Genomic DNA, 17743 nt, shown 5'->3' on the forward strand with positions numbered 1-17743 from the left:
ATCCGTATAATGACCTCTAGAATGCCTGGGCCCCTCCTCTAGAGCAAAGTTACCTGCTCCCCAGCACCTGCACCCCTCCGGATCCCTGCACAGCCGCCGCTGCATCTCCCCATCGAGCGGATCAAAACATCTGGCGACGGGGGGAGCAGCCAATAGCAGGCTGCGATGGTGACCAGCCTCCCTAGCGTCACCCGCGATGCTAGGGAGGCTGGTCACTGTCGTGGGCTGCTATTGGCTGCTCCCCTCATCGCTGGGTGTTTTTTATCCGCGCAACAGGGAGATGCAGTGGCGGCTGTGCAGGGATCCGGAAGGACGCGGGTTTCAGCGAGCAGATAAGTATGCTCTAGAGGAGGGGCCCAGGCATTCTGGGGGTCATTATACGGATTGGATAACCCCTTTAACTCGGACACCTAAGTCAGTCTTCACACCAGACTGCTATTTCATATGCCACATAGGACAAAAAAAGTTATATACTTCCCTCTTCTCGCTCTTAGTTTCTCTCCAGGGCCCTACACACTGGCCCAGATGCTAGCCAGTGTCAGGACTAGGGATGAGCAAACCTGACGTGTTCGGGCGGTAGGGGCAGGGGTCCTGTCGGCTCCCTGTACTGAAGTGCCTTGTCATAACTGCTGCAACCCCTATATTTATGCCAGTGCCAAGTTTCGAATGGTGCTGGCACATGCACAGTGCAGCAAGCACAAAACTGGTCTGGAACTGGTCAGCCTCCATAGGTATAGCAGTGTCGTTCAAAAGGAATCTGCCAGCAGTTTTGACCATGCTAAACTGCTGACAGCAATGGGTTAGGGGCTGAAAAGAGGAGCTTTTATTATCAGGATCAGTGTGAATGTGAACTTATTATTTGCCACTTCTGTTCCTGTAAGTGCCCAGGAGGTGGAGGTTCACTGTAAAGTGCTCTCTCAGCTGAGATGTCTCAGCCCCTCCCCTGTGGTCTGAGAGACAGCCATTGTGGTCTCCTGCCTGGAGGTTGTCAGCTGTCACTCAGAGAGGAGGGGAGGTGTTCTGAAGCAGCTCAGTGCAGAGATCAGCATGTGGCAGAATAAAAGTTCATATTCACACTAATCCTGACACTTTTTAATTGGTAGGTAGTGCTAGTAATGGGGAACTATAGAGCCCTGTGTCACGATTAATCTCACCGCTCTTCTCTTGGCATAAACAGTCATGCTCCACCATATGTCCCAAACTCAAAAAATACTTTTTACCTCCTCCCTCCCTCCCAGTCCATTGTTATTCATGCAGCATTAGTGAAGTGCCTGTAAGTCTGACATTGTACTTCGGGCAGAGCTTCATTCACCCAACAGAGATACAATATATCTCTGTCCTTCAAAATCTTTGTGATCTGTGAGTGAAGGGATTTCTGCCATTTACATTACAACTTGTACACGTTAGATACAGGCAGACAAGCGAGCTGGTCCTCACTCCAGCTTCCCGCATGAAAGACTCTAAAAAGAGTAAAAATAGAAGTACACTATATGATCGATTTATTGGTGAAGAAAATCATTATAATGCAGTTCCCTATTTTATTACTAAGTGGTTTCAAAGGTAGACCCTTCACTTACAGGGGTTGTGTCACTTCAGCAAATGGCATTTATCATGTAGAGAAAGTTAATACAAGGCACTTACTAATGTATTATCATTGTCCATATTGCTTCCTTTGCTGGCTGGATTCAATTTTCCATCACATTATACACATCTCATTTCTATGGTTATGACCACCCTGCAATCCACTATAGGAAAAAGCACTAGCCTATATGCAGTCCCAAGGTCCTGACCACCAGAGAGGCCTGCGCGGTTTCCTATACTGTGCAAGCACGACCACCGATGATGGATTGCAGGGTGGTGGAACCATGGAAACGAACAGTGTATCATGTGACGGAAAAATGAATCCAGCCAGCAAAGGAGGAAATCTGGACAATCACAATACGTTAGTAAATGGCTAGTATAAACTTCTTCTACATAATAAATCCTATTTGCTGAAGTGAGACTTAGGCTACATGCACACAACCGTATGTGTTTTGCGGTCCGCCATCCATTTTCTTTTTTGCAGATCCAATGTAACAATGCCTGAAACGGACAAGAATAGGACATGTTCTATTTTTTTGCGGGGCTACGGAACAGACATACGGATGCAGATAGCACACGGTGTGCTGTCCATATTTTTTGCGGACCCATTGAAATGAATGGGTCCGCATCCTATCCGCAAAAAAAAAAACTGAATGGACATGGAAACAAAATACGTTCGTGTGCATGAGGCCTTATCCAGTAAATTATATTGATGACCTATCCTCAGAATAGATCATAAATATCAGATCACCGGTTCCGATACCCGGGATCCCCACCAATATGCTGTTAGAAGAGGCCGGATGCTCCGTGAGCACCGCTGCCTCTTCCTAGTCTAGTGATGTCACTGTACATCAGTCACATGGTCTATCTGCAACTCGGTTCCATTCAAATCAGTGAGTGGATTGGAGTGGAATGCACTGGAATTCAAGCACACCCCCTATACGATGTATGGCGCTGTGCTTGCTGGGAGCCCACCGGAGCTCCACTGAGCGCAGTGGCTTCTTGAAACAGCTGATCGGTGTCCGGATCCGTTCTGACACACAATGTAAGTCAATGGGAACGGATCTGTTTTCTCTGACACAATCTGGCACAATAGAAAACGGATCCGTCCTCCATTGACTTTCAATGTTGTTCAAGACGGATCCGTCTTGGCTATGTTAAAGAAAATACAAACTGATCCGTTCTAAACGGATGCAGACGGTTGTATTATCTGAATGGATCCGCCTGTGCAGATCCATGACGGATCCGCCCCAAAAGCAAGTGTGAAAGTAGCCTTAAAAGGGTGCACCACATATAAACAAAATCATATTATGGCAGTCAGTCAGCATTAGCTTATTGCACTAGATCTGCGGAGTGCTTCCTTGGCATTTTGTTCCGTGCCTCCACACTGCAAAAAAAAAAAAAAGGAACATGCAAAATTTTTTGCAGTGTGGATGGACCACGGACCCATTCCAGTTGAATGAGTCTGCATCCGCCAGCGCAGGCCACACAGTTGGTGCCTGTGCATTAGCAACCGCAATTTGCAGTCCCCAATGTTTGGCACAAGTTCGTGTGCGTGAGCCCTCAGTACTGTCGTATGTATCTCTCATAATGGCTTGCTTCACAATATCGCAAATGTGAATTCCTGGATTTGTGGAAAGTGTATGAAACTACAATGTTAATAGCTTATAAGTAGGAATGAGCGAATCAACTTTGGATGAAAAATCCGAAGTCAATTTGCATAAAACTTTGTTTTAATACTGTACGGAGCGAGCGTTCCGTACAGTATTAGAATGTATTGGCTCAGATGAGCTGAAGTTATTACTTTGCGAAGTCTCGCGAGACTACGCATAATAACTTCAGAAATTGATTTATACTGTAAAAAAAAAACATTTCCCGAACTCGGGTTCGGTTCCAAGGTACCAAAGTCGATTCGCTCATCTCTACTTATAAGCATACTAAGTAATAAAATGTAAACAAAAAACGTGTTTCGTTGTTTCTTGTTCCTTTGGTTTACGCTATTTGTGTGGAAGTTGATTAAGGCTACTTTCACACTTGTGTTTGTCTTTTTTGGTATTGAGATCCAGCAGAGGAAAAAACTGAACAGAATGCTCCAAAATGCGTTCCGTTCCGTTTGGTTGCGTTCCCATAGCAGAGAGCAAACCGCAGCGCGCTGTGGTTTTCTGTCTGCAATGGGATGCAGAGCAAAACGGATCCGGCATGACACACAATGCAAGTCAATAGAAAACGGATCCATCCCCCATTGATTTTCAGTGGTGTTCATGACAGATCCGTCATTGCTATTTTAAAGATAATACAACCGGATGCGTTCATAACGGATGCAGATGGTTGTATTATTAGTAACTAAAGCGTTTTTGCTGATCCATGACGGATCAGGAAAAACGCAAGTGTGAAAGTAACCTAAATTCTCTGTAAAAATTTTACCTGTAGGGGAATTCTAAACCACTTCACATCTATATATATATATCTACAGTGGATATAAAAAGTCTACACACCCCTGTTAAAATGTCAGGTTTCTGTGATGTAAAAGAAATATAAAAAAAAATGAGACAAAGTCATTTCAGAACTTTTTTTCCAGCTTTAATGTGACCTATAAACTGTACCACTTAATTGAAAAACAAACTAAAAGGGAAGGGAAGAAAATATAAAAATAAAATAATATGGTTGCATAAGTGTGCACACCCTTAAACTAATACTTTGTTGAAGCACCTTTTGATTTTATTACAGCCCTCAGTCTTTTTGGGTACGAATCTATCAGCATGGTACATTTTGACTTGGCAAGATTTGCCCACTCTTCTTTGCAAAAACACTCCAAATCTGTCAGATTGCGAGGGCATCTCCTGTGCACAGCTCCTTTAATGTTGCTGTAGGCCTGTTGGTAGCCTCCCAGACCAGTTTTCTTCTCGTCCTTTCAACAATTTTGGAGGGACGTCCAGTTCTTGGTAATGTCACTGTTGTGCCATATTTTCTCCACTTGATGATGACAGTCTTCACTGTGTTCCATGGTATATCTATTGCCTTGGAAATTCTTTTGTACCCTTCTCCTGACTGATGTCTTTTAAGGCCTCATGCACACGACCGTTGTGTGTATCCGTGGCCGTTGTGCCGTTTTCCGGTTTTTTTTTCGCGGACCCATTGACTTTCAATGGGTCCGTGGAAAAATCAGAAAATGCACCGTTTTGCAGCCGAGACCGTGATCCGTGTTTCCTGTCCGTCAAAAAAATATGACCTGTCCAATTTTTTTGATGGACAACGGTTCACGGACCCATTCAAGTCAATGGGTCCGTGAAAGAACACGGATGCACACAAGATTGGCATCCGTGGCCGTAGGTTACTTTCATACAGATGGATCCGAAGATCCGTCTGCATAAAAGCTTTTTCAGAGGTGAGTTTTCACTTCGTGAAAACTCAGATCCGACAGTATAGAAGCTTCATACTTACCTGCGAGCAGCGATGTCTGTGACCGGCCGGGAGCTCCTCCTACTGGTAAGTGACAGGTCTGTGCTATAGGCAATGCGCCGCACAGACCTGTCACTTACCAGTAGGAGGAGCTCCCGGCCGGTCACAGACATCGCAGCTCGCAGGTAAGTATGAAGCTTCTACAAATTGCTAAGCAACCATGGCAACCGGGACTGCAGTAGCGTCCCGGTTGCCATGGTTACCGATCGGAGCCCCAGCGATTACACTGGGACTCCGATCGGTAATCTCCACTGCCTCCAATGAAAGGGGGGGCGATTTTAATTAGGAGGGGGAGGGAGGGGAGAGGGCCCACTGGCCACTAATGAGTTATCTACAGCGGAGGGAGGGGGGCCCACTGTACACCAATGAGTTAACTACAGGGGAGGGAGGGGGGGCCCACTGGACACCAATGAGTTAACTACAGGGGAGGGAGGGGGGGGGGGGCGGCCGCACTGGCCACCATTGAGTTAAAAACAGGAGGGGGGGGGGTCTGCCCCCTGCTGCCTGGCAGCACCTGCCAGGCAGCAGGGGGCAGTCATGTACACAGTTTTTCAGTATATTCTACCCTGAAGCGTCCCCATCACCATGGGAACGCCTCTGTGTTAGAATATACTGTCAGGTCTGAGTTTCACGATCTAGCTCATATCCGACAGTATATTCTAACATAGAGGCGTTCCCATGGTGATGGGGACGCTTCAAGTTAAAATGTTCGGGTGTCCACTTGTGAGCTCCGTTTGAAGGGGCTCACAAGCGGACCCGAACGCTTCCGTCCAGCCCTAATGCATTCTGAGTGGACGCGGATCCGCTCAGAATGCATCAGTCTGGCAGCGTTCAGCCTCCGCTCCGCTCAGCAGGCGGACACCTGAACGTTGCTTGCAGCGTTCGGGTGTCCGCCTGGCCGTGCGGAGGCGTGCGGATCCGTCCAGACTTACAGTGCAAGTCAACGGGGATGGATCCGTTTGAAGATGACACATTATGGCTCAATCTTCAAACGGATCCGTCCCCCATTGACTTTACATTGAAAGTCTGGACGGATCCGTCTGAGGCTATTTTCACACTTAGAAATATTTTAACAATATAATGCAGACGGATCCGTACTGAACGGAGCCACCGTCTGCATTATATGAGCGGATCCGTCTGAGACTCCTGACTTTACATTGAAAGTCAATGGGGACGGATCCGTTTGCAATTGCACCATATTGTGTCAATGTCAAACGGATCCGTCCCCATTGACTTGCATTGTAATTCAGGACGGATCCGTTTGGCTCCGCACGGCCAGGCGGACACCAAAACAACTTTTTTTTCATGTCCGTGGATCCTCAAATCAAGGAAGACCCACGGACGAAAAAACGGTCACGGATCACGGACCTACGGACCCCGTTTTTGCAGACCGTGAAAAAATACTGTCGTGTGCATGAGGCCTAACAATGAGATCCCTCTGATGCTTTGGAAGCTCTCTGTGGACCATGGCTTTTGCTGTGGGATGCGACTAAGAAAATTTCAGGAAAGAGCAACTAGAGCAGCTGAACTTTATTTGGGGTTAATCAGAGGCACTTTAAATGATGGCAGGTGTATGCTGACTCCTATTTAACATGATTTTGAATGTGATTGCTTTATTCTGAACACAGCTACATCCCCAGTTATAAGAGGGGGTGCACACTTATGCAACCACATTATTTTAGTTTTGTTTGTTTTCTTCCCTCCACCTAAAAGATTTTTATTTTTTTATTTTATTGAGTGGTACAGTTTATAGGTCACATTAACCACCTCCCGACCGCCTAACGCACGGATGCGTCCGAAAGATGGTTGATTTACTCCTCCTGGACGCATCCGTGCGTCATCTCGCGATAGCCGAGATTTCCTGTGAACGCGCGCTCACAGGAACGGAAGGTAAGCGAGTGGATCTCCAGCCTGCCAGCGGCAATCACTCGCTGGCAGGCTGGAGATGTGATTTTTTTTAACCCCTAACAGGTATATTAGACGCTGTTTTGATAACAGCGTCTAATATACCTGGTCCTCTGGTGGTCCCTTTTGTTTGGATCGACCACCAGAGGACACAGGCAGCTCAGTAAAGTAGCACCAAACACCACTACACTACACCCCCCCCCCCCCCCCCACTGTCACTTATTAACCCTTTATGAACCCCTGATCACCCCATATAGACTCCCTGATCACCCCCCTGTCAGGCTCCATTCAGAGGTCCGTATGATTTTTACGGATCCGCGGATACATGGATCGGATCCGCAAAACACATACGGACATCTGAATGGAGCCTTACAGGGGGGTGATCAATGACAAGGGGGTGATCACGCATATAGACTTCCTGATCACTTCCCTGTCATTGATCATCCCCCTGTCATTGATCACCCCCCTGTAAGGCTCCATTCAGACGTCCGTATGATTTTTACGGATCCGCGGATACATGGATCGGATCCGCAAAACACATACGGACATCTGAATGGAGCCTTACAGGGGGGTGATCAATGACAAGGGGGTGATCACGCATATAGACTTCCTGATCACTTCCCTGTCATTGATCATCCCCCTGTCATTGATCACCCCCCTGTAAGGCTCCATTCAGACATCTGTATGATTTTTACGGATCCACGGATACATGGATCGGATCCGCAAAACACATATGGATGTCTGAATGGAGCCTTACAGGGGGGTGATCACCCATATAGACTCCCTGATCACCCCCTGTCATTGATCACCCCCCTGTAAGGCTCCATTCAGACGTCCGTATGCGTTTTGCGGATCCGATCCGTGGATCCGTAAAAAATCATACGGACGTCTGAATGGATCCTGACGGGGGTGATCAATGACAGGGGGGTGATCACCCCATATAGACTCCCTGATCACCCCCCTGTCATTGATCACCCCCTGTAAGGCTCCATTCAGACTTCCGTATGCGTTTTGCGGATCCGTAAAAAATCATACGGACGTCTGAATGGAGCCTTACAGGGGGGTGATCAATGACAGGGGGTGATCACCCCATATAGACTCCCTGATCACCCCCCTGTCATTGATCACCCCCTGTAAGGCTCCATTCAGACATTTTTTTGGGCCCAAGTTAGCGGATTTTTTTTTTTGTTTTTGTTTTTTCTTACTAAGTCTCATATTCCACTAACTTGTGTCAAAAAATAAAATCTCACATGAACTCACCATACCCCTCACGGAATCCAAATGCGTAAATTTTTTTAGACATTTATATTTGAGACTTCTTCTCACGCTTTAGGGCCCCTAAAATGCCAGGGCAGTATAAATACCCCACATGTGACCCCATTTCGGAAAGAAGACACCCCAAGGTATTCCGTGAGGGGCATATTGAGTCCATGAAAGATTGAAATTTTTGTCCCAAGTTAGCGGAATGGGAGACTTTGTGAGAAAATACAAATAAAATCAATTTCCGCTAACTTGTGCCAAAAAAAATAAAAATTCTAGGAACTCGCCATGCCCCTCATGGAATACCTTGGGGTGTCTTCTTTCCAAAATGGGGTCACATGTGGGGTATTTATACTGCCCTGGCATGTTAGGGGCCCGAAAGCGTGAGAAGAAGTCTGGGATCCAAATGTCTAAAAATGCCCTCCTAAAAGGAATTTGGGCCGCTTTGCGCATCTAGGCTGCAAAAAAGTGTCTCACATGTGGTATCGCCGTACTCAGGAGAAGTTGGGGAATGTGTTTTGGGGTGTCATTTTACATATACCCATGCTGGGTGAGATAAATGTCTTGGTCAAATGCCAACTTTGTATAAAAAAAATGGGAAAAGTTGTCTTTTGCCAAGATATTTCTCTCACCCAGCATGGGTATATGTAAAATGACACCCCAAAACACATTGCCCAACTTCTCCTGAGTACGGCGATACCACATGTGTGACACTTTTTTGCAGCCTAGGTGGGCAAAGGGGCACATATTCCAAAGTGCACCTTTCGGATTTCGCAGGCCATTTTTTACACATTTTGATTGCAAAGTACTTCTCACACATATGGGCCCCTAAATTGCCAGGGCAGTATAACTACCCCACAAGTGACCCCATTTTGGAAAGAAGACACCCCAAGGTATTCCGTGAGGGGCATGGCGAGTTCCTAGAATTTTTTTATTTTTTGTCGCAAGTTAGTGGAATATGAGACTTTGTAAGAAAAAAATAAAATAAAATCATTTTCCGCTAACTTGTGACAAAACTCACTATATGAACTCACTATGCCCGTCAGCGAATACCTTAGGGTGTCTACTTTCCGAAATGGGGTCATTTGTGGGGTTTTTCTACTGTCTGGGCATTGTAGAACCTCAGGAAACATGACAGGTGCTCAGAAAGTCAGAGCTGCTTCAAAAAGCGGAAATTCACATTTTTGTACCATAGTTTGTAAACGCTATAACTTTTACCCAAACCATTTTTTTTTGCCCAAACATTTTTTTTTTTTTATCAAAGACATGTAGAACAATAAATTTAGCGAAAAATTAATATATGGATGTCGGTTTTTTTTTTTGCAAAATTTTACAGCTGAAAGTGAAAAATGTCATTTTTTGCTAAAAAATCGTTAAATTTCGATTAATAACAAAAAAAAGTAAAAATGTCAGCAGCAATGAAATACCACCAAATGAAAGCTCTATTAGTGAGAAGAAAAGGAGGTAAAATTCATTTGGGTGGTAAGTTGCATGACCGAGCGATAAACGGTGAAAGTAGTGTAGTGCAGAAGTGTAAAATGTGGCCTGGTCATTAAGGGGGTTTCAGCTAGCGGGGCTGAAGTGGTTAAAGGTGGAAAAAAGTTCTGAAACGATTTATCTTTGTCTCTTTTTTTTACATCACAGAAACCGGACATTTTAACAGGGGTGTGTAGACTTTTTATATCCACTGTGTGTGTGTATATAATATATATACATACATACACACATATACACACACGGCCCTCAAGTTACAATATTAATTGGTTCCAGGGCAACTTTTGTATGTGGAAACCATTGTAACTCGAGTCCATAGCTCTATGGAAAACATGTAATTGGTTTCAAAGCCATAAAATGTCATCACAAAATAAGAAAAAAAATGAAGATTCAAGAAAACGAATCGGATAATTAAAGGGAACCTGTCACCAGGATTTTGGGTATAGAGCTGAGGACATGGGTTGCTAGATTACCGCTAGCACATCCGCAATACCCAGTCCCCATAGCTCTGTGTGCTTTTATGGTGTAAAAAAAACTATTTGATACATATGCAAATTAACCTGAGACGAGCCCTATCCCTTAGATGAGTCACGTACAGGACTCATCTCAGGTTAATTTGCACACAGAGCTTTGGGGACTGGATATTGCAGATGTGCTAGTGGCCATCTAGCAACCCATGTCCTCAGCTCTATACACAAAATCCCGGTGACAGGTTCCCTTTAATACGGATAAAGCAAGCCCTTGCATATAACAGGCTGAAAGCTGAAAATCACTTTCTATATGAGGACAGGAGCTTCTTTAGTGTCCTGTATAGTGCACAGTATACCAGAAATATAACATGGAGCCGCCCTCTGAATGAGCAGCTCATCCTGGCCTAGACAGGGCAGTACAGGACATGTAGTACCGCACTGTACTGTACAGCGGAGATACTATGTAGACCACCAGTACAGGCGACTTACTAGAGAAATGTCCATGCTGATTGATTGGATTCTGAGGCGTTGTATATAGTCCAGGAAAGACCACTGTAAGTTGAAAATATTGTATGCAGAGAATAGGTCTGCCCTTTCCCAGTCACTGCAGGAGAATCAGACTGGGAGAGTTTAAGGAGATATATATATATATATTTTTATTTTATTTTTGTTAAATGTATTACTTAAAACTAGAAATGGGAAAATTCTACAAAACTTTCTCATTTTTCTCTAAAAATTAAAATTTACAGTGTTTTGGTGCCATATGGAAGCACAGTCTATGCCACAAGAACAAAAAAAAGATGTACCCTTAGAATATATTTGCTTTGAAAAGGGGTTAAAGAGGAGATGTCACCCCCTGACATGGCTGTTTTAGAAACTACTTGCATTCCCTATGTAATAAACAATTCTGGAGCATCTATTCTTATGCCTCTATGATGTGCCGTTCCTTTATTATTCCCGGTAAAAGTTACGAATGAATTGCTTGCAATGATGGTCCAGATGGGTGTTTCTTTCCAGTTGGGGTGTGTCACTGCACGGTCTGACATTATCCAATCAGTGCTGCCAGTGTTGGTCTGTTCAGGGACACACACCCCAACTGGATCCGACAGGGTGAACAGCCTGTTGGATCCGTCCTGCCGCAAGTGTGAAAGTAGCCTAACCCTGGTGTGGATCTTCTTTGCAAGCATCTAGCAATTTATTCTATAAAGAATAATAATGGAACGGCACATCATAAGCATAAGAACGGATGCTCCAGAATTGTTATCACATGGGGAATGCAAGTAGTTGCTAAAACAGACATGTCAGGAGAGGGGACAGCTCCTCTTTAAAGGGGTTAAACAAAAAAAGACACTATGGGGGTCATTTATCAAACTGGTGTAAAGTAGAACTGGCTTAGTTGCCCATAGCAACCAGATTCCATCATTCATTTTCGACAACTCCTTTGGAAAATCTCACATCTCCCTCTTGTTACTAAATACCAAATATCAATAACCACAAGAAATATCAAAAAGTATATAGACTTTATTAATTCACAGCTGTACAAAAAGTGTTAGAAAACGCCCATTAAAGGGAATCTGTCTCCACCTGCCAAGGAGTCCCCATATTCATGAGCTCACGACTCTCCCCGCCCACCTGCCTATGATTGGCAGTTTTATTCCCCATATGAATCAGTAGCAGGTGGGCGGGGACAGCCATGAGCTCATGAATATGGGGACTCATTGGCAGACGCTGGAGCTGTTCAATACAAGATTTTGGCAAAAAGTCTGGATCAATTAAAGAAAGTGGCCCAGCATCTTAAGACCTGTCACTAGTTTATGTACCTCGCAGTCACTGGAGCCAGTGGGGTTGTCAGTCACCTTGACAAACCTCATGGATGATGTATTTGCTATTGATCGTGGGACCTAAGGGTTTAAATGACTGGGATCGTAAGTGTCTGCTACCAGTTATTGTGGAAGGTCCATGTCTGTCCGCTACGGATCCCCATGGCGTTCATGTACCGCTGAGGAAAGTGGTTGATCTCCTTTGTGGTGCAGTGTGCGAGTTCAGGTCTCCACTGCCAGAGGATCCAGTCATACAATATGGAAAGAGGTGACCACACTCCAGACCTATGTGATGACGACGTTTCATTTTATGATGGTTCCATTTAACATTAGGTCTTGTAACAATATTTCAAAAGTATAGTTTTTCAGGCTCCAAGCAGCATTAACAATCCATAAAAAGCTTAAAGGCTATGGACACCTTTGGGGGCATTTTGTTTTATCATTGCATTTCATTCATTTTAGGCTAAAAATCATTTTTTCCTGAATAATTCTCACTACAGCTACAGGCTATTGCTCTCTGCCAGAGCTGCCCTGATAGCTCGATCTGTAGCCCTTACCTGTGAATTCCTGACAGCTCCTAAACACTCATTCTAGCTAAATTCTTATCAAACTGCATGCAGCCGAACAGCGTCTGTACAGCTCTGTGCTAAGGAACCATGCAGGCAGGTAAACAGCGTCTGTACAGCTCTGTGCTAAGGAACCATGCAGGCAGGTAAACAGCGTCTGTACAGCTCTGTGCTAAGGAACCATGCAGGCAGGTAAACAGTGTCTGTACAGCTCTGTGCTAAGGAACCATGCAGGCAGGTAAACAGCGTCTGTACAGCTCTGTGCTAAGGAACCATGCAGGCAGGTAAACAGCGTCTGTACAGCTCTGTGCTAAGGAACCATGCAGGCGGGTAAACAGCGTCTGTACAGCTCTGTGCTAAGGAACCATGCAGGCAGGTAAACAGCGTCTGTACAGCTCTGTGCTAAGGAACCATGCAGGCAGGTAAACAGCGTCTGTACAGCTCTGTGCTAAGGAACCATGCAGGCGGTTTCATAGCCCTTTTGCACCGGTTACCACCAGGTCAGGGTGAGGTCAGGTCAGATGCTTCTGCAGTCCTCTGAACAGAGCGGTCAGAGATGCCACCTTTCTTCACTGTGTAATCTGACCAGTTGCAGTTCTAACCCCTGTATTTAGTGGGATGCTGGAGTGTTCGTTCCCCTGCATATTACTAATCAGGAGGTACTTGGTGGCTCCTGCCTACCATCAATCTCATTCTGCTGTCAGAAGATTATGGGGAAAATGCTGGATCTGGTTCTGTAGTCTCGCTACAGCAGATAACTACCACCCCAGCACCGCTTAGGGCCCCCACCAATAGAAACAGCTAAGCACAGCAGATACAGTAAGCCAGGACCTAATGTTCCAGTTACACTGGTTTGACCACTGGCAGGAGTTTTGGCCTACTAGAGGCCGCATCAGGATGTAACTAGATTTGGAAAAACAATTGTTTTGTAAAACTGCTAAATCATATTTGTGCTTCACTTGGACAAGTCTACAGTGAGGGCGACATTACTGCTGATAATCCACTAGATTCTTATTTCACGCTTTTCACCCATTTCCCTCTGAGCTGTGTGTAGATATAATGCCCCCCCACTGTAATGACAGTATATACCATATTTTTCACCCTATAAGACGCATGAATGTCAGTGTGTCTTACGGGGTCAATACTAATGAGCACATCCATTATGGAATGGCTCATTAGTACAGAAGGACCGAGAAGCGGTGAATGCAGCTGTCCCCAGGCTCTGTACTCACCGCTTCCTGGTCCTCGGCCGCTCACTGTGTTGTGATTGCAAACATTGTGAGGACATCGGCGTGCTGTGACCTCATGCAGTGTTCGTCGGGTCACAGCACAGCAGGAAGAAGAGCGCTGGATGTGAGGAGCGGCAAGGTTTTTTTTTTTTTGGTTTTTTTTTATCTGAGCATGGGAGTCATTCATATAGAGGTCTGATCTGGGGTCTTATTGAGGTCTGAATATGGGTCATTCACGTGGAGGTCTGATTAGGGGACTTAACATTGGGGGTTTGTTCTGAGGTCTGATTAACATTGGGGGTCTAAGCGGAGGTCTGATGAAAAACCTAGAGGGATCTTATAGGACAAAAAAATATGGTAATGTCCCCCCTCCCCCTGTAGTACCAGTATATAATGCACCCGATGCCGATTTATATATATAAAAATAATAAAAAAAAAATGCTCACCTGACTACCACAGATTTTCCGGTCTGTGGCCCGATTTGACCCATCCTGGTGCAGGCGGATCAGATATCACTGCGGCCTCCTGCACGGGGTCTCACGTTATTTAGACAAGTTGAATTTTCTTCCCAGCTTTCCCCTAGATCATTTTCAATATTAAATAGGCTTTTAGAAAGTACGACTTGTCCTGCAAAAAATAAGCCCTCATACAGCTATGTGAATGGAAAAATAAAAGTTATGGCTCTGGGAAGACAGGGATTAAAAAATTAAAATAAAAAAATTAAAACAGAATGGACACGGAAACAAACAACGTTCATGTGCGTGTAGCCTTAGGCCTCATTTGGTGTGGCCCGGATGCAGACCCATTCACTTCAATGGGGCCGCAAAAGCACTCCATGTGATGGCCACATTTGTTGCTCCGTTCCGTGGTCCTCAAAAAATAATCATAACCTGTCCTATTCTTGTCAGTTTATATTAATTGCGGAACGCACACGGACGTCATCCTTGTTTTGCGGATCTGCAATTTGCGGACCACAAAACACACAACAGTCGTGTGCATGTAGCCTATTATTGTCCGCAAATCACAGTCCAAGGCCCCACTCAAATCAACTGGTCCGCAAAAAATATGATTTTATGGACATCCATGCTCTGCTTGTTTCTGAGAATGTAATGAAGGGGAGGGGGGGCATATTCATTATCACAAAGTATAATAAGATAAGATAAGATGCCTTTATTGTCACTGTACAATACAATGAAATGTTGTTTGGAGCAATCCTAGATGCCATGGACAGAGGAACAAGAACTGACATTTAAACTAAATAACGCATGAGCTGTGCAGTGGCAGATCCAGATTATTTTCTGTCCGCCGCCACAAAACAATGGTACTTATAGAACAGACTACACAGTGTAGCGGTATACTGTATATTGTGTGGCACAGTGTATGCTATATGTGTATAACAAACATATTTCATATAAAAACTTACAATTACTTGGTTTGGCCCTTGGGATCTCGGACGCCACTTCAACACTTTGGCCGGGGGCTCGGCGGAGCTGATGAGTTTTATCCTAATGAGAAAGATTTCATAATAAGGATTTGGAGAAGGGGCAGAGGAATAGCAGAGCAGGGAGAGGCTGGTGCTGCTACTAGGGGGCTCATACCATGGGGGAGTAATAAAGCCCACCATAATGCCCCCCAGTAGCATTCATTCTTCTTATAATGTGACAGTGCAAAAAATACCCCCTTGTAATACACCCAGTTGAGCTAAAGTCCCCATAGTGCCCCCATAATGTGCCAGTATAAAATACCCCTATATAGTGCCCCCAGTAAATGCCTCCATAGTGCTCCTCTCCCCCCTTCCTTTTAGTGCCCCCATAATGTACCAGTATAAAATGCACTCAGTGTCCCCCATAATTTGCAAGTATAAAATACCACTTCTTAGTGCCCCCCGTAGATGACCCCATAGTACTCCTCTCCCCCCTTCCTCATAGTACCCACCATAATCTGTCCCAGTATAAAATTCTACTGTACAGAGTCCCCCATATAAAACACCCCTTCTTTGTGGCCTCAGTAGATGCCCCCTATAGTGCCCCAAATAATGTGCCAGTAATGACAGCCCCCCCATTATGTGCCAGTAATGACAGCCCCCCATTATGTGCCAGTAATGACAGCCCCCCATCATGTGCCAGTAATGACAGCCCCCCATCATGTGCCAGTAATGACAGCCCCCCCATCATGTGCCAGTAATGACAGCCCCCCCATCATGTGCCAGTAATGACAGCCCCCCCCATTGTGTGCCAGTAATGACAGCCCCCCATTATGTGCCAGTAATGACAGCCCCCCATTATGTGCCAGTAATGACAGCCCCCCCCATTATGTGCCAGTAATGACAGGCCCCCCATTATGTGCCAGTAATGACAGCCCCCCCATTATGTGCCAGTAGCCAGAGACCCCCCATTATGTGCCAGTAGCCAGAGACCCCCATTATGTGCCAGTAGCCAGAGCCCCCCCATTATGTGCCAGTAGCCAGAGCCCCCCCCATTATGTGCCAGTAGCCAGAGACCCCCATTATGTGCCAGTAGCCACCAGTATTGTACACCAAAAAATAAATAAACACTTATACTTACCTCCTTGGCAGCGATGCGATGCAGGCCTCTCCGTCCGCACGGTCATCTGTATCGCTGTCCTGAGGACGGCGATACAGATGACTATGAAGATGAGCGCTCCCCCCCACACACACACTTCTGAGCAGCTCGGGGGAGCAATCTTTCCAGGGGGGGGGCACTTGCCCCCTCCTGCGGACGCCCATGGCAGGCCTTATTGCTTGGGAGAAACTAGAACGAACCTATGGCAGTCCTGAAACCATGGAGAATGCTTTGTTCAAATGTCTTCAAGGTTTTCAAAAAACAAATAAAGATAATGAGAAAATCTAAGAGCTCCGTGATCTACTCCTTGAGCTCCAGCTAACCAAGGCAGATACTCAACTACCTGGCCACAGTTACCTGGACACCACTCCTGAGGTAACCACAATATTGAAGAAAAGTAGAAAGTAGACTACGTTCGGGTCAAGATATAAAAGGCTATTATCAAATCTCCATTTTCCTACATTTGTGAGCTCATAAGGAACATTGCAAAAGTCCAAAAATAACCCAGTCCTGCTCCTAAGTATGACAGCCCCCTCTAACCACAGAGACAGCAGAGGTCCAGTGTCCGTGAAATAAACTGATGTTCTTCCCACATCCAAATGAGTTCCAGACAAGTGAAACTAAGGAGAAAAGACAAACCCTTAGGCCCCTTTCACACGGGCGAGATGTACATGAGCGTTGGTTTTCACGCATCACTTGTGCATTGCATGAAAATCGCACCATGTTCTATATTCTGCGTTTTTCACGCAACGCAGGCCCCATAGAAGTGAGTGGAACTGCGTGAAAATCGCATTTCGCACTTGCTTGCAGATGCGATGCGTTTTTCACGCATGGTTGCTAAGAGATATTGTTTGTAAACATTCAGTTTTTTTTATCACGCGCGTGAAAAACGCATCAAATTGCATTGCACTCGCGTGATAAAAACTGAACGCGATCGCAGACAAAACTGAATGACTTTGCCTGCGAACTCGCTCAGTAATCACTGAACGCACGGGTACCCGGCTCTCACATGACGGGTACCGCAGCCCTGCTCTAACAGCCCGAACCAGCAGGAGTGCCGATCCAGGCTGTTTAACACTTTACATGCCGCGGGCAATGGCGCCCACCTCATGTAATGTGCTGACAGAGGGAGCGGACTCCGTGCCGATGTGTGTGAAGTCTGCCTGGGGTCTGATGTAGGCCCCAGACCAGACTTCAGTAATTTCCAGCAGGCTGCGCCTCATTTATTCAAATAACCGGCTGGTCACTAAGGGGTTAATGACTGGGCATTTTTTTTCCCATTTTCTATTTCCAGTCTTCCCAAAGCCATAACTTCTTTTTTTTTTTTTTCACACTTGTGGGACAAGTTGTACTTTCCATTTGTGGTCGCACACAGAG

This window comes from Bufo gargarizans, unplaced genomic scaffold, assembly GCF_014858855.1.
Source record: "Bufo gargarizans isolate SCDJY-AF-19 unplaced genomic scaffold, ASM1485885v1 fragScaff_scaffold_685_pilon:::fragment_4:::debris, whole genome shotgun sequence".
Classification (NCBI taxonomy): Eukaryota; Metazoa; Chordata; class Amphibia; order Anura; family Bufonidae; genus Bufo; species Bufo gargarizans.